Here is a 26,082-nt window from a genome sequence, read left to right on the forward strand (position 1 = left end):
AAATCCCCTAGAATCGGCTACCCAATAAAAAATCCTTTGGTTTGTCTCCATCGATAAATCAGATTTTGGATGAACTTTGGAAGTGAAATAAGCCACTATATGAGCTCCGCTGAGATTTAAGTAACGTTAAAATAAACCACTATATGAGCTCCGCTGCCTATCAAATTTTAATACTGAGCATATTATAGTATGTTAAGGTTAGATATGAAGTTTGGTGGTCATTGGATCAGGATGAGTAGGTAAACCAAGAAATTGTGTAAAATGACCACAATGCCCCGAAGGTAATTTACCTTCGGCTCATGACCTAGATGACCTTCAAATGCCATGAAATTCATTAGTAGATCTTATTTTATGAAATGTTATACGAATTCTTATCCCAAGAGGTTATATAAGGTAATGAAGTTTGGGAGTTATTGGAAAACTTTAGTTAGCGAAACCAAGGTATGGGAGAAAATGCTATCCATATGACTTTTGCCATGAAGCACGATGTTTATAAGTTTTGTAGTCAATGTTGCCAATGTTTGCTGCACACACAAAAAAGATAGGGATGTTAAATTTTTAAGTCACTTTTGTAAAGTATGGTAGATAAATTAGGTACCAAATTTGTTTTCAACTGCATGTCATCCTCAGACTCATGAGAAAACTTAGGTGGTTAATAAAATATTATGAGCATGGGTTAGGACTATTATTTATAAGAATATTAAGTCATAAATTGTAACAAATTATTGTTTTCAACTGCCTGTCATCTTTAGATTAATGAGCAGATGATTAATAGAACATTAGGAGCATTGCTTAGGGCTATTATTTGTAAGAATATTAAATCTTGGGATGAATGTTTGCCACTCATTATTCTCTTCTTGAGGTTAAGGACGGAATGAAATCATTTTTCAACCCGATAATTGGGTTTGGATACATTTTCGCAAGGAGTAATTCTCATCTCAAAGGAAGACAAGGTTGCATCCAAGAGGGGATGACCCTTATCAAGTCCTTGAAAGAATTAATAACAATGCATATAAAATGATCTTCCATGAGAATTTTCAACACATCCTACTTTCAATGTTGCTGACTTGAGTCCTATTGATGTAGGTGATGATTTTCTGATTCGAGGACGAATCCTTTTGAAGAGGGGGAAGATGATAAAGATCACGGTGTTCCAAATGTTCCAACTGGACCTATTACACGATCCAAGGCCAGGAAGAATCAACAAGCATTCATTCTTCATCTACAAAATTTGATAAGCTCGGTTCGACTATTATTTCATGTGCTACAATCTTATTAGATTGAGGAAGAACCATTTGGAACTTCAGAAGTGAATATTTACATGGTTGAAGAAGCACATGAAATTACAAGCATCATTACATACATGAGTTGTTAGAAAACTTTATTTATTTATAATTTCATAAAGTTTGTAATGGTAGAATTGTCAAATTGACTTCGTCTTTTGTGGAGATTCAAGGGGATGGAGATTACATCCTGGCCACTAACTTCTTTTGTGGGGAGACTATAAGTACCCACAAATTATTATGTAAAAATAAGATTTGTGATGAATGAAATTGATCTCTCAAGTTGAGAAGTTTCCTTCAAAATCTAAGCATCATCTATGTCATTTTTAAGTTTCATGCCATTCTTGCCCTAGAATTGCATGTGAGCCATTTAGTCAAGCTTTGATATTGTGTGGTTGAGTCAAATTCTCAACCTTTATTTTTGGGATTTCTTTTCTCCATATTCATTGTAATTTATCCTAATACAAACAAGTTTATTTTTCTAGGGAATGTATTAAGCAAAAAGAAGGACAAAATAAAAATATTAAATACATTTTCAACTAATGCATTTGGTTAGAGAGATATTATGGTCAATATAAGAAAAGTATAGCATTAACTAATTTTCATGGACACATGGATCCTTACCATACTAAAATGACTGTTTTTATTGTTATCAAACAAATAACAATTCATAGGAGCTAAATCTTCCAATTGATAATTAGGCGAGAGAAAGAACTTGAATTCATTTTTATATCTATCACTAGTTTTTCTTATTTGCATTGTAAAATTATCTATTTCTATGGATATCATTTCTATTTCTAGAATTGAAACAAATTAGAATTCTGAACTCTCACGACTTCTGGGTGATAGGAAAATTTTCCGAAGCAAATCATAATGATTTTTGGTTCTCTTTTCATTCATTTTTTGATTTATTGCAATGAATTTACTAAAACTCTTCTTGTAAGGATAGTCTTTTTCTTGATATCTTTGATTAATTTAGTACTTATTTTTATGAACTAATAAAATACCTATGGTTTGATATATAATAAATTGTCCATCATTTTGTACAACATACCAACATGTTCAATAATAAATATTTATTTTTTAATAATTCATTATTAACTTGAAACTGCTTGGGAACTATCAGAATCTCCAAATTCATTTCTCATCTTTAAATACAAGATACACTAATTTTTATGAGATTTATCCGTTTAAGCTAGAACAACTTAGTATTTCTTCCTTAGTTCTCATCCCATAAAAAAAAATATTTTTTTTTATTGTTCAATGGGTTGAATTCTGAGATAATTAAAATCTTCATTATAAATTTTTTCAATGAGTTCAAAATTATTACCCTAGGTTTAGTATTTTGATTAGAGATTCCTCTTTCTTATTCTTAATCAAATTTTTGAGTGGGCTTGACTTAGTTGATACATGATTTATGTTGTCTTTCATTTTCTTTTCGTTTGTTTGAAAAATTATATCGATCAATTCCGATTCTTTCTTTTTCTATTTATTGTTTTCTTATTGAGATGTTAATATTTCTTAACAATATTAATTGAAATACATCCAAATGATTTGAGAACAAATTCTAAAAACACAATGATAAATTTCAAACCTTAAGGTGCATAAAGCATATGGACTAGCAACGAAAAACGATAGATTAGTAAGAAAGACATTTGGTCAAATAGTATGATTTTCAATTCCTGTGTAAGAGGTCCTGAATTCCATAATCAGAATGCCCCACAAGCTCTATCAAATGGTTTTGTGTGTTGTAAAAACAATAGTAAAAAAACTTAACATGATAACTGCAAATAAATGATCTCCAAAGAAAACAAAAGTATTTTTAGTGGTAGAATTATGTTCCTTAGACTTTATTGCCTTAGTATAACAAGTAATGGGAAAGTATATATGGGATGCCTTAAAGAAAGTAATCTAGTATGTTTTTATATTTAGAATTTTCATGATTGTCATTTGTATGAAGTGACAGGTCTGCTACTCGAGACACATTACAAAATAGAAAAAGTAGTATAATATATTAAAAAGATAATGCTTCTAAATATTTGTATGGAAATTAGAATTTTATAAAAAACATTTAACTCTAAATTCTTTTTATCAAATCATTTTTGTTTTGGATTGGATATCTTATTTATTCTAAAACCTTATACAAAGGTTTGTAGTTAATTACCACTATCAGAATTTCTGGTTTCTTTTCACCATGTTGTTAACCTAAAATGTCAGACATGACCACATGCTCTTTGAAGACCTTATCAGCTTCCTCCGCAAAATATCACCTAAAATGTCAGAGTATTTAATGTTTGATGCTTTTGACTTAACCCTAGGGTTTTATTTACGGTGAACTTGTGGTAATTTTTGTCAAATTATATATTTGAATACCTTATCAGATTGCACCTAGAATTGCTAAAGGAAGGAGCTGACAATGACTTTGTCATGATATTGGCGAGCTGATCCTTGGAAGAAATTAGTCGATACTCGTTCACGAACGAAGTGATAACCAACCTCAACATGCTTTGTTCGTCGATGAAAGATTGGATTGGCGAACAGGTAGGTGGCACCATTGTTGTCACACCACTGGCTAGGCGCTCGCGCTTGCGAGATCCCGAGCTCACGCAAGAGAACTTGGATCCAAATTAATTCGGTAGTGGCATCAGCAACTGCCTTATATTCGGCCTCAGTACTAGAATGAGAAACTGTTGATTGTTTCTTCAAACTCCAAGAGATAAGATTGCCACCAAAAAAGATCACATAGCCTCCAGTGCTTCGACGATCATCAAGATTCCCGGCCCAATCAGCATCTGAAAAGGAACTCAACAAATCAGTGCTGGACTTTGTAAGACACAAACCCATATCAATAGTGTCATGTAGATAACAGAGAATTCGTTTGACTGCCGCCCAATGTATAGATGTTGGGGAGGACATGAACTAACACACTCTATTGACACAGAATGATATATCAGGACGTGTCAGAGACAAATATTCGAGAGCACCAACGACACTCCGATAGCGAGTAGTATCCTCAGGCGAAAGCTTTTCACCACCATCCAATAACAACTTCTCACTAGTAAGCATAGGTGTGAGCACACCTTTGGAGGTGAGCATATTGGTTCTAGATAATAAATCTTGAATGTATTTATGTTGTGTTAGAATAAATCCATTAGAAGTATGGCGGACCTCAATCCGAAGAAAATAACTCAAAATTCTAAGATCTTTGACGGCAAAATCATCCTGAAGCTGTGTAAGAAGTTTCTCAGTAGTCGTAGAAGATGAGCTAATAATAATAATGTCATCAACATAGATGAGGATATACATCTGAATGCCCGTCTTGTTAAAAATAAAAAGAGAAACATCAGCCTTTGAAGGTGTAAAATCCAGTTGTAATAGTTTGGAGCGAAGACGAGAAAACCAGGCACGCGGAGCTTGTTTAAGACCATAAAGCAACTTATCCAGCTTGTAGTGATAACCAGGGTGTTGAGAATCCACGAATCCAGGGGGCTGCTTCATAATATCTTCATTAAGAAAGCCATGAAGAAAAGAATTTTGAGTATCAATCTGCCGAATAGCCCAACCACGAGAAATAGCAAGAGACAATAAGATTCGAATGGTAGTGGGCTTAACAATTGGACTAAAGGTATCATCCTAATCAACGCCATACTGCTGTTTAAAACATTTAGCAACCAAGCGTGAGGGGAAAACTCATTTGCAATCAATAATGTTAAGACAGCACGAGGAGGAACTAAGTGTCATGTCTTATTTTTTTGAAGTGCCTGAAATTTATCATTCATTTCCTGACGCCAGAGGGGATGCTCCATAGCAGTAATATGTGAAGTAGATTCAGAGGCAGAAGACCGAATTACAAAATATGTTATTGTTCCATCTCTACGCACCTTGGGTTTCTTGATATTATGCTTCAATCGAGTACTATACGGATGAGTAGTAGGTGCAGGATCCACATTTGAGGGGACAGTCGTATCAGCCGTTGCGAGAGGAGCAACCGATGCTACAGTAGTTGGTTAACCATCGTTCAAAGATTTGACCAGGCATTGTGCAATATCATCTGCTGGCGGAGGAGCCGAGGCCTCAATTATTGGCAGAATAACCAACGCCGATTTGCATGGCAGCGACACGGAGGATTGCTGCGGCAATTCCGAAGCTGATGTAGACACCAAATTTTTTGCATCCAAAGAGTTAGTAGGCACAGACATATGCATGTGATCATTCTCTAAATTAGTACTGCTATTACCCAAATGATTGGGGAAGAATTAGGTGAAGCTCTCTTGAATGGAAAAACATTTTCATCAAATATGACGTCTCTAGACATATTGACACGACCAGATTCGGTGTCAAGACACTTATACCCTTTTATGTAAAGAACTGTAGCCTAGAAAGACACATTCTTTTGATAAAAAAGAGAGCTTTTGTTTGTTATAAGGACGGAGATGAGGCCAACAAGCACACCAAAATTTTTGTAATAAGGAGTATTTTGTTAGGGTATGAAAAAGATGCTCTAAGGGGGTAGGCCAGTTTCAACAATATGATGGTACTTGCGTTCAGTAGGCCCATTTTGTTGGCGTGTGTGAGGGCACGTAACATGATGAGCAATTCCAAGGGAACGAAAAAATGTGTTATGAATTTTCAGATATTTCCCACCCCAATCAGATTGACACACTTGATTTTAGTATCTAGAAGGCGCTCAAGATGAGCTTGGAATTGCAAAAATATACGAGGAGCTTTTGTACGATCATGCATCAAATAAATCCATGAAAATTTACTGAAATCATCAATGAAGCTAATATAATATTTAAAACCCCCAACAGATGGAGGTGCAGGGCCCAAAACATCCGAAAAAATAAGTTCCAAAGATGACGAAGACCTATGGGAAGAACTAGTATATGGTAACTGATGACTTTTTGCTGATTGACACGCATTACAAATTGACAAAGATGACTCACTAGCACAAAGAATATTATTGAGACGCAAAATTGATTTTACTACTTGAGATGAAGAATGTCCAAGATGTGCATGCCATTGGGCATGAGTAGTAGATCTGCTCACCAAGGCATGCTTGAGATCATCGACATCGGATGGCTTAATAGGATAAAGACCAAATTTACACCTCCCATCTAGGAGACTTTTCCTTGACCGTCGATCCTTAATAGAAAAATGTCAAGGATGGAATTCAAAAAATACGTTATTATCACGAGAAAATTTATGAACGGAAAGAAGATGTTTGGAAATTTCAGGCACATGCAAAATGTTACACAATGCAAGAGGACGAGTAGCAGTATTAATTAGAGAATGACAAGTATGCAAAACACGCAAACATGCTCCATCGCCAACTTTAACTTGTTCACCTCCATGATAGCATTCACGCACAGCAAGACGATCCATGTCACTGGTGATATGATCCGTCGCGCCTGTGTCACTGTACCAATTTGGGTCAATCTTGTAAGAGGAAGTAGCCGATAGTACCGTAGTTGGAGTAGAAGAAGGTTCATCTTGATAGGACTCATCCATCCTATGCCAGCAGCGGATAGCAGTATGCCCCACTTTGCCGCAGATCTGGCAGGAAGGACAAGCAGAAGGGTCACGACGATCACCAGCAGGACGAGAGGGTGCATAACCTTGAGAACGACCACGACCACGATCCCTATGCCCACGATTCTTCTGCTGACCACCACGACCAACATAATTGGCAGAAGATCCAAGATTTAACTGAAGTTCAGCACGACCAGTACAATTGGCAAAAGATCCCGGATTTAACTGATGTTCAGCCTGGTGTTGTAGTTGGCGAGCTTCAAACGTCATTAGATGTGCAAACGCATCATCAAGCGTGAGGGCTTCACTCTTGGTAGTCATTGAGGTGACGAAGGGATCCTAGTCAGGGCCAAGACAAGCGAGAAGATACGCGATCACATCATCATCCTGCAAGGCAGAGTCGGTGGCAGCCAGCTCGGTGCCCAGCCCTTTGATCTTGCAAAAATAATTTGCAGCAGATTGATCTCTTTTCTTGGACGTGGCGAGCTCAACACGAATATAAGTAGTGCGAGCACGAGTTGACGACAAAAATATCCGCTGCAGAGTATCCCACGCCTCCTTGGACGTAGTAGCAGCAACTACATCGTGAAGAATCTCCTCAGACATGGAGGAGAGAAGGCCGCTAAGGACCTATTGATCCTGATCATACCACTGATATAGGCAGGATTAGAGACCAGCTCAGCACCAGCAGCAGTTGAGGAAGGGACCAGCTTGGCAGGTGCGGCATTCGTGCCATCAAGGTAGCCCATAAGCTTCGTACTCCGTAGGTAGGGGAGGAGCTGGGCGTGCCATATGATGAAGTTGTTTTTGGTTAGACGAATTGTGATAGCATGGTGTAGAGAGATTGGGCCAAAGGTCGTCATGGTAGTTGAGATGGTATTGGAGATGGTAGATGGGGAGGAGGAAGAAGATATGGTAGACATTTAAAAAATAAATGTTAGCTCTGATACCATGTTAAGTTGAATGGCACAATGACCTCACCTAGGGTCACGACCTCATGTATTTATAGATGTGTATAATGAAGATTACATTCTAAATCATAGATTTAGTAACAAACCATAAAATCATATATTTGATAACAAATCAGTAAAACATAGATTTGGTAACAAACTAGTAAACCACTAGATTATCTTACTATATACAGATATGATTTATACTACGTTTAACAAGGTTGAGGTGATTCAAATGGTTGATGTGATAATCCAGTCATTTTTAAGGTCTCTTTTGTTGAACGCCATCATGGCTGAGATGACTGAGATGAGCACCCGAGTGAGTTTGACAAGCAGGGTCGTAGAGAACCACACCCCAAGCCAAGCTCATGTTGGGCAACAAACTCTAAATCCAAAAACACACTCTTAAATGGGAACCGGGATGCTAAGGAATTAAAAAACTTTATTTTTGACGTAGAACAATATTCGAAGGTTACAGGAACTTGCTCATAGGATCTAAGAGTAACGTTGGCCACAATGCATCTCATGGACGTTGGCGTTCGAAGGATGATGATATAAAAAATGGGTCATGCATCATAAACTCATGGGAAGACCGTTGATGGAATCGATGCATTCGAAGCTCCCCTGGATGGGTTGCCAATTAAAGACCTTACGTTTGATGTTGACTCTTTTGAAGAAAAAACCAAACGATCGAACACCTCGAAATGTCGTGGTAGCTCTAAGAACTCTATCATACGACCTAAGAGTTGAGGGCTACAGGAACTTTCTCATATGACCTGAGAGTTACATTAGCCGCAATGCATCTCATGGACGATGTAAAACTATGGTAGTGCTCGAAGGTGAATGGTATAAAAAATGGGTCATGAACCATAAACTCATTGGAAGATCGTTGATGGAATCAATGCAATTGACGCTCCCCTAGATGGGTTGCCAATCAAAGACCTAACATTTGATGTTGACTCTTTTGAAGAAAGAGCCACACAATCAAACAGCTCAAAACGTCGCGGTAACTCTAAGAACTTTAACACACATAGGGAAGGACGTGTCGAAGAGTTAGACATTAAGCAAAAGATCATGCTAAAACTCTTTAGCGATCTGACAAAAGACTTCAGGACATCTACACCAAAAATTCATTGTTGTCCAGCGGTTAGGATATTTGGCTTTCACCCAGCACGCCTGGGTTTGATTATCGGCAATGGAATATTATTTTCTTATTTCATCTTATTTTACAGTTTCTATCTTTGATTAAACAGACTTTTATGAACTTCGTACCTTTGTTAGAGTTATATTATATATATTTGGTTCAATTTCAACTACTGGGTTGAGGTGATTCAAATGGTTAATGCGATAATCGGACTATTTTCGAGGTCTCTCTTGTTGAACGCCATCATGGTTGAGATTAGCACCCAAGTGAGTTTGACAAGGAGACCCGAATTTAAACTTTACCTACGTTTGAAAGGCACTATAATAGTCAAGGTCAATGGTATTTTAGATTAAAAAGATTTTTATGAACTTTGTACCTTTGTTAATGTTACTTTGAACGTTTATTTGTGTACTTTGTACGTTTATTTGTGTTACTTTGTACCTTTGTTAGTGTTATGTTGTAGACATTTCGTCAAGTTCAACAAGTGGGGTTGAGGTAATTCAAATGGTTAATGTTACTTTATTTGATTTAAATTGTTAATGTGATAATTTAGTTGAACAGTTACCGGTTATTTCCAAGGACTCTCTTATTGAATGCCAATAAGGCTGAAATGATTGAGATGAGCACCCAAGTGAGTTTGACAAAATTGAAATAAAATCAATAAAGTTGAAAAAAATTGGAAAAAAATGAGCCTTATGACACTTCCTTCAACTCGAAGGGCGGTAAACCAAGGATTCCTTCGCCCAAGACCCACGATCCAACTCCCAACATGAAAATGATAAGCTATAGAATCATTCCAAGAACCTCAATGGATGGGTTACAAACTCTCATTACCAATCTCGACAACTGGACGTGTCATCGGCATTAGAAGAACGACAGCATCAGAGCAAGTCATGGGGATAGAAGATCTCGTTGAAGGATGATAGACCAACCATAATCTTCAGCCCAACGAGCCAAGCTTTTGTAGAAGCAAGAACCCTTGTATTAAAGAAATTACCACCTTCTTATATAAAATTTGGATCAACCAAGATATAAAAGCTAGAATTAGATTATGAGATCCAACCATGAGAAGCAAGATTTTGAACCTTTTTGTAAATTGAGTCACTCCAAATCAAACTTGATCAAGGCTTGATTAAATTACTCAGATGCAATCTACCACAAGAATTGCATGAAACTTAGAAACGACAAACATATGCTCACATTTCTATAAGGGGGAACGTCTCAACTTGAGAGATCAATTTCATTGATCACAAATATGCTTTTACATAATAATTTGTGGGTATTTATAGTCTCCCCACAAAAGAAGTTAGTGACCGTGATTTAATCTCGATCCTTTTAAATCTCCACAGAAGACGAAGCCAATTTGAGCATTACAAACTTTATGAAATTAAAATAATAAATAAAGTTTTCTAACCACTCATGAAATGATGCTTGCAACTTCATCCGCTACTTCAACCGTGCAAATATTTACTTTTGAATCTCCAAATGGTCTTGACTTAAACGATTCAGATTGTAACACATGAAATGATGGTTGAATCTAGCCTATCCAATTTTGTAGATGAAGTATGACTGCTTGTTGAATCTTCTTGGCCTTGGGTTGTGTAATAGGTTCAGTTGGAACACAGTGATTCTTATCATCAACCACCTCTTCAAAAGGATTCGTCCTCGAATTAGAAAAATCATCACCTACATCAAAAGAACTCAACTCAGCAACATTGAAAGTAGAATGTACACCGTGATTCTTATCATCATTCCCCTCTTCAGGATTCGTCCTCGAATCAGAAAAATCATCACCTATATCAAAAGGACTCAACTTAGCAACATTAAAAGTAGAATATATTGACAATTCTACGGGAAGATCAATTTTATTATTCCATGCAATAAAATGAGTCATTTTACTAAATGTCTTATAGTGCATTTACAGTCAAATAAAGAATTAGGAATCCACATTTTACTAAATGTTTTACTAAATGTCTTATAGTGCATTTATGGTCAAATAATGAATTATCTTTAGTCAAATAAATAATTCATCAGTAAATTATTTACGCTAATTCATTGAAATTTTAAAACGAAATCATCTCTAAATTTAGATAAGATACTAAGTTATACTACTTGAATCAGGTGTCGTAAAGGTCGAACGAACGAACACGTGACCTTCAAATCTTCAATAGTACGCTCTCCCAACTAAGCTATCCCTTGTAACATTGAAAATGAAAATTCTGGAATTTTAAAAAGAAATAATCACTAAATTTAGATTAAATAGTCAAAGTAATTTTAAAAAGAAATAATCACTAATTTTAAATTGAATATTCGGGTTATGCAAGTTAGTCAACTTGAATTAGGTGCAGTGAAAGTGAATCAAACACATGATTTTCAGATCTTTACTGACGCTCTCCAAACTGAGCTATCCCCGGTAACATTAAAAATAAAAATTCATCGGTAAAGATATTTTCACTACTTCATTGAGATTTTAAAAAGAAATAATCACTAATTTTAGATTGAATAGTCAGGTTATGCAACTTAGTCAACTTGAATCAGGTGCAGTGAACGTGGATCAAACACGTGACCTTGAATGAAAACTCATTAGCAACGGTATTTAGGTAATTCATTGATATTTTAAAAAGAAATAATCACTAATTTTAAATTGAATAGTTAGGAGTCAAGTTATGTGACTTGAATCAGGTGCGGTGAAGAAGGTGGATTGAACACATGACCTTTAGATTTTCAGTCTGACACTTTCAAACTGAGTTATCCTCGCTAATATTTGAAAAAAAAATCATAAGTAAAGGTATTTCCGCTAATTCATTATATTTTAAAAAAAAAATAATCACTAATTTTAGATTGAATAAATTTATGCAACTTAATGGACTTATGCAACATAAACCAAGTGCGGTGAACGTGAATTAAACATGTAACCTTCAGATATTCAGTCCCAACTGAGTATCCTCGCAAAAATTAAAAATCAAAATTCATGTGTAAAAGTATTTCCTCTAATTCATTATACATTGAAATTTTAAAAGTAAATAATAACTAATTTTTTATTGAATAGTTAGCTTATGCAAATGGAAACAGGTGCAGTGAATGTGGAGAGTAAACACGTGACATTCAAATATTTAGTTTGACAATCTCCTAGCTTAAGGTCGCGATTAAGAACATAACAAGAAGTAATATCATAGCTTAAAGTCGCGATTAAGAACCTACTAGTAGGCTACTTACTAAGTTTTACTCACTCCATGTTTATCATTTTCTTTCAAGTAACTAAGAGTTGGTCGTGGATGAGAGCAGACTTTGGAGTGTGGGCCATGGACTAACCTCTGTTTTTAATCTAGTATTTTTTGTTCTTCTTTTGAGTCTGCTTCTCATTTTGTGTTTGTCACGAGTATGTATATGTAACACCCCAAAAATGGAGGAAATTAGCTCCCATAAGAATATGCCACTCATGAAAGACCCAAAGGATAGAAAGGAAAAAAAGTAAAGGATTAAGCAAGAACAAGAGACTTAGTCAAGTCAGTACCCTAACAAGTGATTTCAAGGAGTTGAAAGGCCTTTTGAAAAGGATTGGAAAGGAAAAAGTAAATGAAAAGGGCAAAATAGTCATTTTATCAATTATATAAAATCTTACCGAATTTGTAATTCCTTATCTTGAAGGAATCTAAGGATTCAAAATAAGGGGAAAATTATCAAAAAGCCATGAGGAATTTGTAGAAAAACTATGGATTTTTCGAGAAAAATAATAATAAAATATTCGGAAAGTGGCAAATTACCAAAATACCCCTAGAAGAATTGATAATTACAGAAATGCCACTCTAATTAGAATCAGAGCATCTACCGTGACCATCCGAGTAAAATCCTTCGAACTCAAATCTCAACCATTGGATCTCCTCCAAAATTTGATATGATCTAGAACGAACACGCACGGATCATTACATCCAACGACTAGTATTCAAAGCCAAGGTCGATAAGGCTATGATCAGAGTTGATATCTCCAAAAAATTATCCAGAAAGTTCGATCTCTGAATAACGAAGATTCAAGAGCTCTCAATGTCGGTTTAAGCTCCTCCTATAAAGTCTAAAGTATGAGCAACAATACGGAATAAGAATCGAGAAAGGTCAATCCCCCAATCGAAGGCAATAAGCGTTTAGATTATGAGTCTCCTACTCTCAGATTTCTTTCCAATTCGAGATCAATCCTCCACCATTTCTCTTCAAACTTATTTCTACCGTTTCTCAACAAGATTACCCACAAGTTCTATGTAGGAATAAAGTGTTGAAAGTGCCTCGAAACCATTCCTTCCCAATTCAATCTGCCATTGAAGAACTTCAAGAAAAACTTGAAAATCCAATCCGAGGATACATGATGATTCGTCGAGCAAGAATGATTCTAATCAATTTCTGCACCTCCAAGGAATGCTTTCATAGAAGACCACGAAGAAAAATAGCCTCGAGAGCGTGCCGAATTGAAGGAAATAGGTTTCGAAATTAAATATGGGGATAAGAGTCAAATTCTTATCTACGATCTCTTTTCCTTCAAATTAAGGATTCCTCTAGCTTCAGAGGAAGAAGTTGAGTAAACTTAATGAAGGAATCGAGAGCTGAAACATCTTACAATAAGATACCCATGAGATCGAAAATCTGGCGTTTTTAGTGAGTTGCATACCGAGAACGTTTTCTGGAAATTAAAGTCCTACACTCAAAGACGTTCCTCCAAACCAATTCCTTTAGCCTTAAGAAAGGATATGGAAGTGGTTCAATGAAGAAATAGAGCCTTGAAACCTCTAAAATCGGCTGCCCAATAAGAAATCCTTTGTTTTATCTCAAGCGATAAATCAGATTTTGGATGAACTTTTGAAGCGAATATCTTAGGCTACGATCCACGGGAAGGTATCAAATCAATCCCTAGCCCTTCCTTGTAACACACATCTTTAAGTTTCAGGAAGAAATCGAGGAGAGAAACTCTGTAAATGTGGATGTTAAAATATTTTTCATCGGTCTCCATCATTAGTTGTGAGTGGCTCTAGCATTGACAATGGTGTTCCTTCCTATTTTGTGATTTGTCCAGACCTCGACATACATAATATATATATATATATTCATTTAACTATAACACATATGGTCCATGGAAGAATTATAATGGCTACTACCTAAATTATAACATAAAGTTGATAATTGATGTCCAATTAGCCAACCCTAAATTTGTAATCATTGTGGATTGATTGAAATAACAATGGAAGTAATTTAAACTCCTAGTACCTTAATTGAAGTTGGTCTCTTCTAATAAAACATGAATTTCTCTTTAATATCATTAATACAATTATGCTTCATTTTAAACCTACCAAACATGAAACTAAAAATAAGTTCAATTTAACTTCATTTTATGGTCATCTTAAATGACGTGTAGGATATATTCTTGATTTACCTTGATATTTCATATTAGTTAAGCTTTTTTCAAAATCACAATTAGACAACAACAAAGATGAACTTGGGTCGGTTTATTATTTTAAATAAAATTTCTTTCTCCAATCCTATTCCTAATAACTCTTCTACTAAATTCATATTATGCTAAGAAACAAATTTTTTACTCGCAAGAAGTAAAATTTGCAACTTTAACTAAAATTTCATCCAAACAAATTTTATGGTTAGAAATTCTAGTGTTCATCCATAATATACAACCACTACCTAAATTATGACAAAAAAAATTTGAAAACATAAGTTGTAGTTGAAAATTACAAAAAACAATCCTCTAAATCCAAGAACTCTGTCCCATTAGTCAATCCTAAAGATAGTAACTAACCTAGAGTAATTGAAGCTCTACATGAAGTAATTTAAAGTTCCAGTTACTTAACTAAAGTTTATCTCGTCTTTAATGAAATATGAGTTGCACTTAAGTTCATGAAATGTTTATAGACTCCAACTCTTAGTACTATTAATGCAATTATATTTCATATGAGTTTATCATAAATCAAACTAAGGTACATTCAATACAACTTCATTTTCTTGTCATACGAAGCAAAATAGAAGAATTAAATCAAACAAATTGATGAACTGAGACGAATAAATCCAACCCAACCCAAACTGATTTGTTTGATTCATTTGTTGGGTTGCAATTTATTTGATAACACTTGCATATTAGAACAATTCAATATTACATACCTTACTTACAAGTAAAATACTAGACCATCAACTTTTTGTTTTATAGTCCAACAACCGCTCAAGAAAATAGATTTTAAACTTGAGAGAAAAAAATATATTGAGTAGGTATTAAAAATGTTGCATTTTTTTTAAAGGGCATTTGGTCTAGTGGTATGATTCTCGCTTAGGGTGCGAGAGGTCCCGAGTTCAATTCTCGGAATGCCCCTATGTTCAATTCATCAAAAGATGAGCCTCAAAGAATGCAATTCAACGAAGTGTAATATTCTTGCTCTAAATATCATTTTATCTTTTTCACTTTCAATAGGCATGCCTATACAAATCGTAACTTTCGATATTTGCTTTACTTGTGTACTCCACTATATGTGTCTCAAATGGAACTATCAAACTAAAGCTGATCTAAAATATAATAATAATAATTGCTCATGGATTTTATTAACAAAGAAAATAAATGAAATAATGATGATAGATTCCATAAAAAATTTAATATATAGTCCATAATAAGGGCATTTGGTCTAGTATGATTCTTTCTTTGGGTGCAAGAGGTCTTGAGTTCGATTCTCGAAATGCCCTTCCAGAAAAGAAAAAAAAGCACAATTTTTGAAAGAAAAATAAATGAAAAGAAATAGAATAGTTGTAAAATAATTATCAATGGGGCCTAACCCAAAGGAATGCGTGGCAATGCACAACTTCAACTAGTATAAATTTCATATATATTGAGGCACGAAAAATATATAGACTAGCAACTAAGAACTTTCAACTATTATAAATTTCATATATATTGAGGCACGAAAAATATATAGACTAGCAACTAAGAACTTTAGATCTACTATAAACGCATTTGGTCTAGTGGTATGATTATTTTTTTGGGTGTAAAGGCCTCAAGTTCGATTCTCAAAATGCCCCCAACAATACTATATCAAAATGAATTAGGCAAGATAATATGATTTAAAATGTGGTTTTTAAACATTGAACCAAGAAGATGAGAATAGAGAATGAAACATAATCTTGGAAGAATAAAGATCGTTTCGAGCCCGACTTCAAAAAGAGCATTACACAAATTGTTCTATTGTATTCTTTCTAGAAACTTTCCATTATGTTGTCCACTGTCGTCACAATTCTTTTAAGGAAGATGCGCCCAAATAACCGATGAAGAAGTTTCAGAGAGCCATAGGTTCGAATCCTGTCACCTTGATGTGGTATTCTCAGGGGCCGAAGTGCAAAGCCCTATAGCCTATCTGTGGTCAAGAAGGCAGGCGAACCGTGCACACTGAAAAAAAAATGAAGATCTCCTTTTCTATCATACGAATTGTCATTCTTTTGTATTTTGAAACCCCTTATTGGTATAATATATCGAGATAATTATTATGAAAAACCTATTCCACTAGTGTGACTTAGAGACCATTTCTTTGTGGTATCAGTCATGCTATTTGAATAGCCTGAAGTCATCATAGCCTCTCCACCGGTTCAGAAGACTCCTTTGGCATCAATGTGCTCCAATGAAAGAGATCAGACCCTTTTCTGAACCAGAACTGGGCACAAAACACCGAGGTAGAAAGTTGAAAGCGAGCTCTTTTCGCATATACGCAATCTCAAAGCCCAATTAGCTCAAGAATTGTCTCCTCGACCCTGGCGAGTATGAGTGCTTGGTAAGAGAGAATGTCGAATGAGAAATACATTTGATTACGACAACATTCGCAACTACCAAAGTGCACTAAACCTAGTAGAGATCTTCGACCTAACGATAATGGAACTTCAAGCCCATTTAATAAATCAGCTTTGTACCTTATTGTTGACCAAACCGGATGCACGCCAGGCCCAAATTCTTTCTCAATCACTCGGAGACGAAAGGAAGATCAGATCTGAAGTTTACGAATCGAAGAGAAAGTGGATCTGAGTTTTACACGCTTTTATTTTCAAAAGCTTCGCTTGCCTACGGTACTTTATTCAGAATGTGCAACAATACGGTCATCTCTCAGCCGTGTATAGAGAATTCCTTGATCATTTCCTTGGCGGATAACACAAATGAAAACGTTCAGATTCAATCTTTTTGTTTAATTCGTAAATAAAACAAAAAATGCGGTTAAATATATTGTATATATGCAGTGCATTCTCCCTAATTTGAATTCGAACACTTCGAACTCACTCGTCACACTGTTCTATGGTTTAGTTCGATATGAGCTAGTAGAGGGACCTAATGGACCTATAGATCATGGGCTCCAATGATTCAAGATTAACCGGTTAAACTCATTAACCTTGTTAACCAACATTCGTTAACTACTAGAACATTCCACTATAGCCTAGTAGTTGCACTCCCCTCACTATAGATATATTTTTGTCCATTTGATATAACCATGATTAGTAAGTCTATCCTTCACAGGTTGTTCGTAACTAGAGCTGGGCCAATTTACCGTTTTACCCCTGAAGTTACTTCTTGTTTCTTATGTCTCACTGATCCTCTAATAAACAATTGGTTTGTGGTCCAACCAGTAAACCGAATCCCTCTCAGGCCAATGAGAGGGTGGAGCCCCTTGTTCAAGACCTAGAGTCAGCCCCACGTCCCCAGCCATTTACCCAGTCTTACCCCTGAAATGGGAGGCTTATTGAGTCAGCGAACTTAAGCCACTCTCACCCATGCAAATATAAGGATAATTTCGAATAAAAAGGAGTTCATGGTTAGCTTAGAATTAAGATCGAGTTACCTAGGTCATCGAATGAAAAGAAAATCAGTCTCAATAGTAAATGACATTATGAAGTGAGAGTGATTTTCTTCATGGTTCGATCTTATGCAATACTCATTGCATAGGACGCCCCCAGACACATATCTCCACATGTACAATTTTACTGATCACATTGTTTATATCATATACAAAAGTGGGCCGCATCCATAGTGTCCCCAGAGTAAGGTACTCAGCCTTATCAACTCTTATGTCTCTACATATAGTTCAAGTAATCATACTATAGCTAGAGTGTTCTTAGTTTATTGGATTTAGATTAATGATCGTAAAATTCATTTTATTCAATAACAATCTTTATTGAATAAACAACAATAATAACTTTATTCAAGTAATCATACTATAGCTAGGGTTTTATAATGTTAAAATCATGGGGATGTAGCTCAGAGGGTAGAGTGCTCATTTTGCATGCGAGAGGTATGGGGATTGATACCATGCATCTCCCAAAATATGGCTATCTATTATTAAATATATTATTTCTTTTCAATTTTTTCCTTATTCATGACATGTTGGGTAGCAATATTTCTTCATTTTCACTATTATTGATGACGGAAAATTTAGGGTTTTGTGATGCAAAAATTGTGGGGATGTAGCTCAGATGGTAGAGCGCTCGCTTAGCATGTTAGAGGTAGGAGATCGATACCCAAAAGAAAAAATACATATATAAGGATTATTATATCATTATGGCTATGTCATTTTTATAGATAAAAAAGAGTAATGTTGTTGATAGATAAAAGAGAGTAATGTCCCACAAGCACATATAGAGAGAGGACCAATGAATATTATTGTCATTTATAGCATCATGACAATAATATAAAATTTGGGGTCAAAGCCTATATGGGACTAAAAAGACCGTTCACCACACGCTTGTAAATTAAATTATATCTACCACCTCTGAAATTTTCCACGGCCAACCTTCCAATAGCTTGCACTTCTTCATCGTTGATATCCTTAATTGGAACTAGATTTTAAGGCAAATCTTCTCCACAACTCACTTTGGAACACTTTTATAGATAGTTTCAACAAACTTACTTTGCTCGTGAATACTTTGGAGTTCGATATTTATAATTGTGGAGAACGCTATTCAAAATTGATATGGTCGAATCTTACAACAAAGTCTAATTGAGTCTCCCTCTGTTAGGAATAGCTTCGAATCAAATTGTTTAGTTTGGACAATGGTTGCATTGTTTTAGTCAAACAACCGAGACTAGTGTATTACAAATAGTATAAACATTTTGTACATATATTTTCTTACATATTAACAATTGTATACAAATAATAATTAAATTTATCAGTAAAAATTTGGATGGAGTTTTATTGAATAGGTAATCTTAAATTATATCTAAAAATGTATAAGATTTTTTTTTTATACATTTACGAGAACAAAACAAAGATTCAAGAAGATGTCATTCATGCCATGTTTTAATTTTTATTCTTTCTTATTTCTCAAATATTAAAAAAAAAAGTTATCCTCTCTCGAATATTGTTCGTTATTCGATTATTTTCTCTTGAGTGAATTTTAAGTGAAACACATTCTCTACCCAAGTAATTGCAGGATGCAAGCTTCACATTAAGAAGAATCAAAGTCGCAAGTACAACGCCCTTAAGTGTCAATTTTTATTCTCCATCTCAACATAAATTAAACTTATTTTCGTGAAGATATCTATTTATAAAAGCAAAATATCTCAGAGTCACAAAAATAAAAATGAGATATAGATACGAGACATAAACATGATACCAAAAAAATATGGTAACATGTCATTTTTAAAAAACTAGGACACTAATGTGACAATGATACATTAATTAAAAAGAATTATTTCAAAAAATTTATCAATTTTATATTAGAAATAAATTCATATAAATAAGTTTATATATTTGTATACTTAAAAAAAAGCTTAATGTACTGTTCACTCTCAAAATATATTCAAAGTCAAGTGTCTGATACGAAATGCTGGATTATAAATTTGTAATGTATGTATTGTATCAACAAGTGTTCAGTACATGCCCAACACGTGTCATATTAGTGACACTAAGTTATTCCCATGGTTTCTTTACACCCATTTAAAGTAGTTTGAAAACTAGCACGTCAAATATTATAATGGACTAACTACAACTTCAATTTTGTCCTTTAAGGATGGTTTTGACCAAAGAGAAATAAAATCCTTAATTTATACATGGTTGCAAAGATGGAAATGAGAATGAGTTATTCTCATATGGAAAGAGATTTAACTATAAGTTATATCTTATATCCTCTTTTAACCAATTATTTAGTTTTATTTAGTATGTTTTAGAAAGATATGTCGATCAATAGAAAAAAAATAAAATAAAATAAAATAAAATAAATAGAATAGGATAGATTAAATTAGCCAAAAGTAATAGCTAACATAATTTAAAAAAAAAACATAAAGGAAGAATTGATTAAATTGGCTAATTGCTAACATAATTATATAAAAAAAAACACAAACAGCCAAAAATCAAGATTTGGAAAGTGTTAAATATATAGACATTTCAAGACTTTACTCATGCAATATTCCCATGAAATCTAACACTAGAACGTCATAAAACTCAGAGAAATGATTGAAATTGATGTCATGGTTCATATAGGTTGACTTTAATACAAAGGACAAATCGAACTTTCTTAAGGATAAATTGGGGACACTAGCCTAAGCTAATCAGGTAGGTGGCATTACCATCCATATGGTTATATTTGATGTTGACTGTGCCCGTGGTTCTGCAAGTGTCATATATATTGATATGTGTGAAATGTTTGTGAATCGATATGCTTATGATATGTTATAATATGTGAATTGTATGATAATACTTACGGTACCATGTGTTCAATGGTATATTTGGTTACGTAATGTAACGATAGGAGTAAGACATGTTCATGAAACGTTATGGTTTGGTTACGTATCGAAGTGCTATGGTCATGACAGATTGATAAAAACAATATGGTCACGATGGATTCATAAAAAAATACGATTAGGTTATGGGTAGAAAGGGATATAGAATGATAGCGTTAGGATACGTTCCTATAACGTTATGACTAAGGTACGTTCAGGTAACGACACAACTGTGTATGTCTAAGGACGTTAAATCTATGATAAGTTTGGGAAGGATATAACCACAAAGTGTTTACGATATGATATGATTATGATACGACATGTGAAGGATAGATATATATCCAACAAGTGTCAAAGAGGGACGTGAGAATAAATTATTCTCAAGCTTTCTTTACATCGGTCAAAGAGTATTTGATAAGCTTTCAAAATTAAGGGTTTTCTTTTTTCTTCTTCCTTCTTTCTCCTTTTTCAGTTTTTTTTTTTTTTTTAATAAGAAAAAGTTAAATGTGAGAATGAAGAAGTTAGAAAGAAGAAAGAAATGAATGTAATAAAACTTTTCCATCGTTAGGAATGGAAATGGTGAATGGGTCCTTGACGATAGTCGACCGCTATACTCAAGTTTTGGATGTAAGTGATGATTATCGGCAATATAAGTTGTGTCAAGCGATCCATTTGTTGAGAGTTCCGTAAGAGGCACACAAGTAAGAATGTTGGATATAACTACTCTTTCACATCTGAGGGATGAGTCTCATAGATCCAACTACAATATCAAAGAAACTTCGGGTGGTAGTGATTGCTTGCATTGGTGTCTCCGTGGTATCCCAGACACATGTAACATGATTTTTCTTGCTCAAATATAGCTTCATTTGTCTTAAAAGTTCACTTTTGAGTAATTTAGGAACGCTTCTTAATTTGCAGATGATCACTCTGAGGTGGGTTTGTTAGTGAAGATGCAATTATATAATAAGAGTTTTATATCAATGGTTCCATTTATATCTATAAATGAAATTTGTGGTGTATTTTTTGGAAATTCAACAATAATCATCCGTTATTTGGTTACCATTCTGAAGAAATTCAACTTTCGACCTTTTGTGAACTCTCAAAGCTACTTGCAAAGTACTGTCGATTATGATCCATAATACTCACCAACTCGAAATTGAGGTTTGTTCATGTTTGAAAATGTGACAAACCAAAAGACAAGATGCTAATTAATATTGTTTGTGATTGTTGTTGTGAATTCTTCATCTTTGAATACATATTTTGGTTGGCTTATGAATTTTTCCATCTTTTAAAAATATTAATTTTTTAGTTCGGGCCTAATTTCATAATAGGCGATTGCAATATTTTAAGTTACTTTTAGGATTAAAGGACGATGAATAAAGTAGTTACCGCCAATTCTTTTTAAATGCATCTAATTTTGATCTAGAACATAAATGCTTCCTAATTATTTTATTTATTTTTTATGAATTAGGTTATGAAGATCATTTGAATTATAAACGCTTTAATTCAAACAATATTTAATAACTAATCATTTTAATATTTATACTCAAATATACTAACAAGTACTAGTAACACCAATCTCAATGACATAAAGAATACAACTATTATCTCGAACTATAAAGAATTTAATTCCAACCTATTCTAATGGACAAACGCTTTATTAGACTCTATTGTAAGATTTCACTTCATCAATTTAAGTAGCGTTCAACTACAACTATAAATATCAAGTTCTTAAGTATTCATGAACAAATCGGTCTAACAATGTCTCTTCGAACTATTTACCAAAGTTGTTAGAATGAGCCGTGTGGAATGGTTGCCTTTAGATGCTCTAGTACCAATTAAGGATGTGAATATCCTAGTAGTGCAAAATGCAGGAAGGTTCGTAGTTGAAAAGAATAACGAGAATAGTGGACATCGTTTCATCTACAAGTGTGTGGTGAATGGTCTGGTTGGTATGACTAGAGAACGTTGTCTTCGTAGAATTTATATTATTGTGATAGAAGTTATAAATAACGATGATATTCCTTGGTCTTTTATTACAAAGGTGTAGAACTTTCTTTTTGTGCATATAATATATCCATCGCCACTTATAAGCTCTCATCTTTTAAAGAAGTTCTCGAGTTCCTTGTCCCCAAGTAGCAATAAAACTACTAGAATGCTATCTCTACTTATAATAAGCCCTCTCTCTCTCGAAATATACGTGTGTGTTTGTGGGTGTATTATTCTCTTTTATTAATGAAATATGGCATAGTCATAATGATATTATGAGTATCTTTTCTATCCCTCCCTTCCTTATGGTTATATAAAGAATATGAAGTGTACAAGTAATTTGTTACTTTTGAACTTAAAATGCTTATAATTCAATTTATCTTTGTTATCAACAATAATTATCAAACGGTATATAATTTTGTCTAAGTAAGGTCGCTTCTCATTCCCTATATGATATCATAACACAAAATCGAGCGGAAGGGTTAACGATAAAATGATAACAAAAACTCATTCGTCGAACTAACTATAAATGAAGGGTTGGTTGGAAACCATGTCTATACTTCTTTTCTTTAATCACCGATAACTAAAGATATATAAGAACAACAGAATATGACATGCCCAGTCAAAACATAAAAAATTTCTTGCCATGTTATAGTTAATGAATATGGTTTTCACAAAGATCTGACGTCACACTTCATGATTGGGGACCAATACAGTGAGCTATGGTCGTCCATACCGTCCTTTGGTCCAATTATGTTAAGCAAATGTTGCAGCAAACAAAGAGTTTTTAATAAGTTCGCTATTGCAAAGAGCTCGGTTTAAGGCACAAATGTCTCTAATGTGAAAGGCGCACCAATTCAATGAGATTTAAGTAACCATGAATAAGACACATGATACAGCTCGTAAACGAAACGATGTCCATGACTCTTGTTATTTTCTTCCACTACAAACCTTCTAGCCTCTTGCACTTTTTTGTCATTGACATTCTTAATTGGAATTAGAATTGAAGGAAACACTTCTACACAACTCATTATGGAACACCTTTGATAGATAGTTTCAACAGATTTACTTTACTGAGGAATACTTTAAAATTCGATATTTATAGTTGAACGCTACTTAAATTGATGAAGTGAAATCTTACCACAGAGGTTAATAAATGGTTTGTCGATTAGAAGAGAACTTGGAATTAAATTCTTTATAGTTGGGATAAGGTATGTTTTAGTCAAACCAAGTATACTTTTTAGTTTTAAAATAAATTAATTTTTTAGTTTAAAATAAATTGATTTTTTAGTTTTAATTTTATTCCAAATAAATTAATTTTGATGTGGTGTTATGTATTTTAATAAAATAAATATTAACTTAATCAACAAAAATTTGTATTTTTTTTTTAAATTATATGCTAAATTAATAAAAAAAAAACCATCGAACTTTGCACTTTATCTAAAAAAACTCATAATTTTAAAAAAAATATTGGTGAATTAAAAAAAAAATGTCAAAACTATGTTTAACTTTTAAAAGTGTTTAAAAAAAGATAGATGAGGAGAAAATTGTGTTCATGGGGGAGAAAATTGAAGGTCATTTTAGGGGAATGATTTTCAGGATTAGTATAAGATCCTGAAAACATAGCAAGAAGTAATGGTTTCGGAATTACTAAGTTTTACTCACTCCATGTTTATCATTTGTTTTCAAGTAACTAAGAGTTGGTCGTGGATGAGAGCAGACTTTGGAGTGTGGGCCATGGACTAACTCTGTTTTTAATCTAGTATTTTTTTTTTTCTTCTTTTAAGTCTGCTTCTTATTTTGTGTTTGTAAGAGTATGTATATGTAACACCCAAAAAATGAAGGAAATTAGCTCCCATAAGTATAAGCCACTCATGAAAGACCCAAAGGATAGAAAGGAAAAAAATTAAAGGATTAAGGAAGAACAAGATACTTAGTCAAGTGAGTACCTTACCAAGTGATTTCAAGGAGTTAAAAGGCCTTTTGAAAAGAATTGGAAAGGAAAAAGTAAATGAAAAGGGCAAAAAAGTCATTTTATCAATTATCAAATATCTTTCCGGATTTGTAATTCCTTATCTAGAAGGAACCTCAAGATTCAAAATTAGGGGAAAATGATAAAAAAATGGATGAGGAATTTGTAGAAAAATTGTGGATTTTTCGAGAAAAATAATAATAAAATATTCGAAAAGTGGTAAATTACCAAAATACCCCTGGAAGAATGGATAATCACATAAATGCCACTCTAATTAGAATCAGAGCATCTACCGTGACCATCTGAGAAAATTCCTTCTAACTCAAATCTCAACCATCAGATCTCATCCAAAATTTGATATGATCTAGAACGAACACGCACGGATCATCACATCCAACAACTAGTATTCAAAGTCAAGGTCGGTAAGGCTATGATTGGATTTGATATCTCCTAAAAATTATCCAAAAAGTTCGATCTCTAAATAATGAAGATTCTGAAGCTCTCAATGTCGGTTTAAGCTCCTCCTATAAAGTCTTAAGTAGGAGCAACAATATGGAATAAGAATCGAGAAAGGTCGATCCCCCAATCGAAGGTAATAAGTGTTTAGATTGTGGGTCTCCTACTCTCAGATTTGTTCCAAATTCGGGAGCAATCCTCCACCATTTCTCTTCAAACTTATTCCTACAGTTTCTCAACAAGATTACCCACAAGTTCTATGAAGGAATAGAGTGCTGAAGGTGCCTAGAATCCATTCCCCTAATTCAATCCGCCATTGAAGAACTTCAAGAAAAACTTGAAAATCCAATCCGTGGATACATGATGACTCGTCGAGCAAGAATGATTCCAATCTGTTTCTGCACCTCCAAGGAATGCTTCCATAGAAGACCACGAAAAAAAATAACCTTGAGAGCGTGCTGAATTGAAGGAAATAGGTTTCGAAATTAAATTGGGGATAAGAGTCGAATTCCTAACTACGATCTCTGTTCCTTTAAATTAAGGATTCCTCTAGCTTCAGAAGAAGAAGTTGAGTAAACTTGATGAAGGAATCGAGAGCTGAAACGTCATAGAACAAGCTACCCACGAGATCGAAAATCTGGCATTTCAAGTGAGTTGCATACCTAGAACGATTTCTAGAAATTAAGATCCTACACTCAAAGACGTTCCTCCAAACCAATTCCTTTAGCCTGAAGAAAGGATATGGAAGAGGTTCAATGAAGAAATAGGGCCTTGAAACTTCTAGAATCAACTACCCAATAAGAAATCCTTGACTTTATCTCCAGCGAAAAATCAGATGACTTTGGAAGCGAATATCTTAGGCTACGATCCACGAGAATGTATCAAATAAATTCCTAGCCCTTTCTTGTAACATCCATCTTTAAGTTTCACGAAGAAATCGAGGAGAGAAACGCTGTACATGTGGCTGTACAGATTGAGTTTCAGATGGCGGAGATGCGAAAAATGCGCATCTTCTTCCTATTTAAAGGAAG

The 26,082-nt window shown here is 34.2% G+C and overlaps 2 non-coding genes across 2 annotated transcripts; one reads left to right on the top strand and one right to left on the bottom strand.

Moving 5' to 3' along the window:
* Positions 1–7,071: 7,071 nt before the first annotated feature.
* On the bottom strand, positions 7,072–7,211 carry LOC111471730. The gene has a single exon (XR_002715242.1). It is a non-coding gene; the product is annotated as a small nucleolar RNA Z247 (small nucleolar RNA).
* A 7,981-nt stretch (positions 7,212–15,192) lies between these two features.
* TRNAP-AGG lies at positions 15,193–15,264 on the top strand. Its single transcript has one exon. It is a non-coding gene; the product is annotated as a tRNA-Pro (tRNA).
* Positions 15,265–26,082: the final 10,818 nt, after the last annotated feature.

This window comes from Cucurbita maxima, unplaced genomic scaffold (genome assembly GCF_002738345.1).
Source record: "Cucurbita maxima cultivar Rimu unplaced genomic scaffold, Cmax_1.0 Cma_Scf00056, whole genome shotgun sequence".
NCBI classification, from domain to species: domain Eukaryota; kingdom Viridiplantae; phylum Streptophyta; class Magnoliopsida; order Cucurbitales; family Cucurbitaceae; genus Cucurbita; species Cucurbita maxima.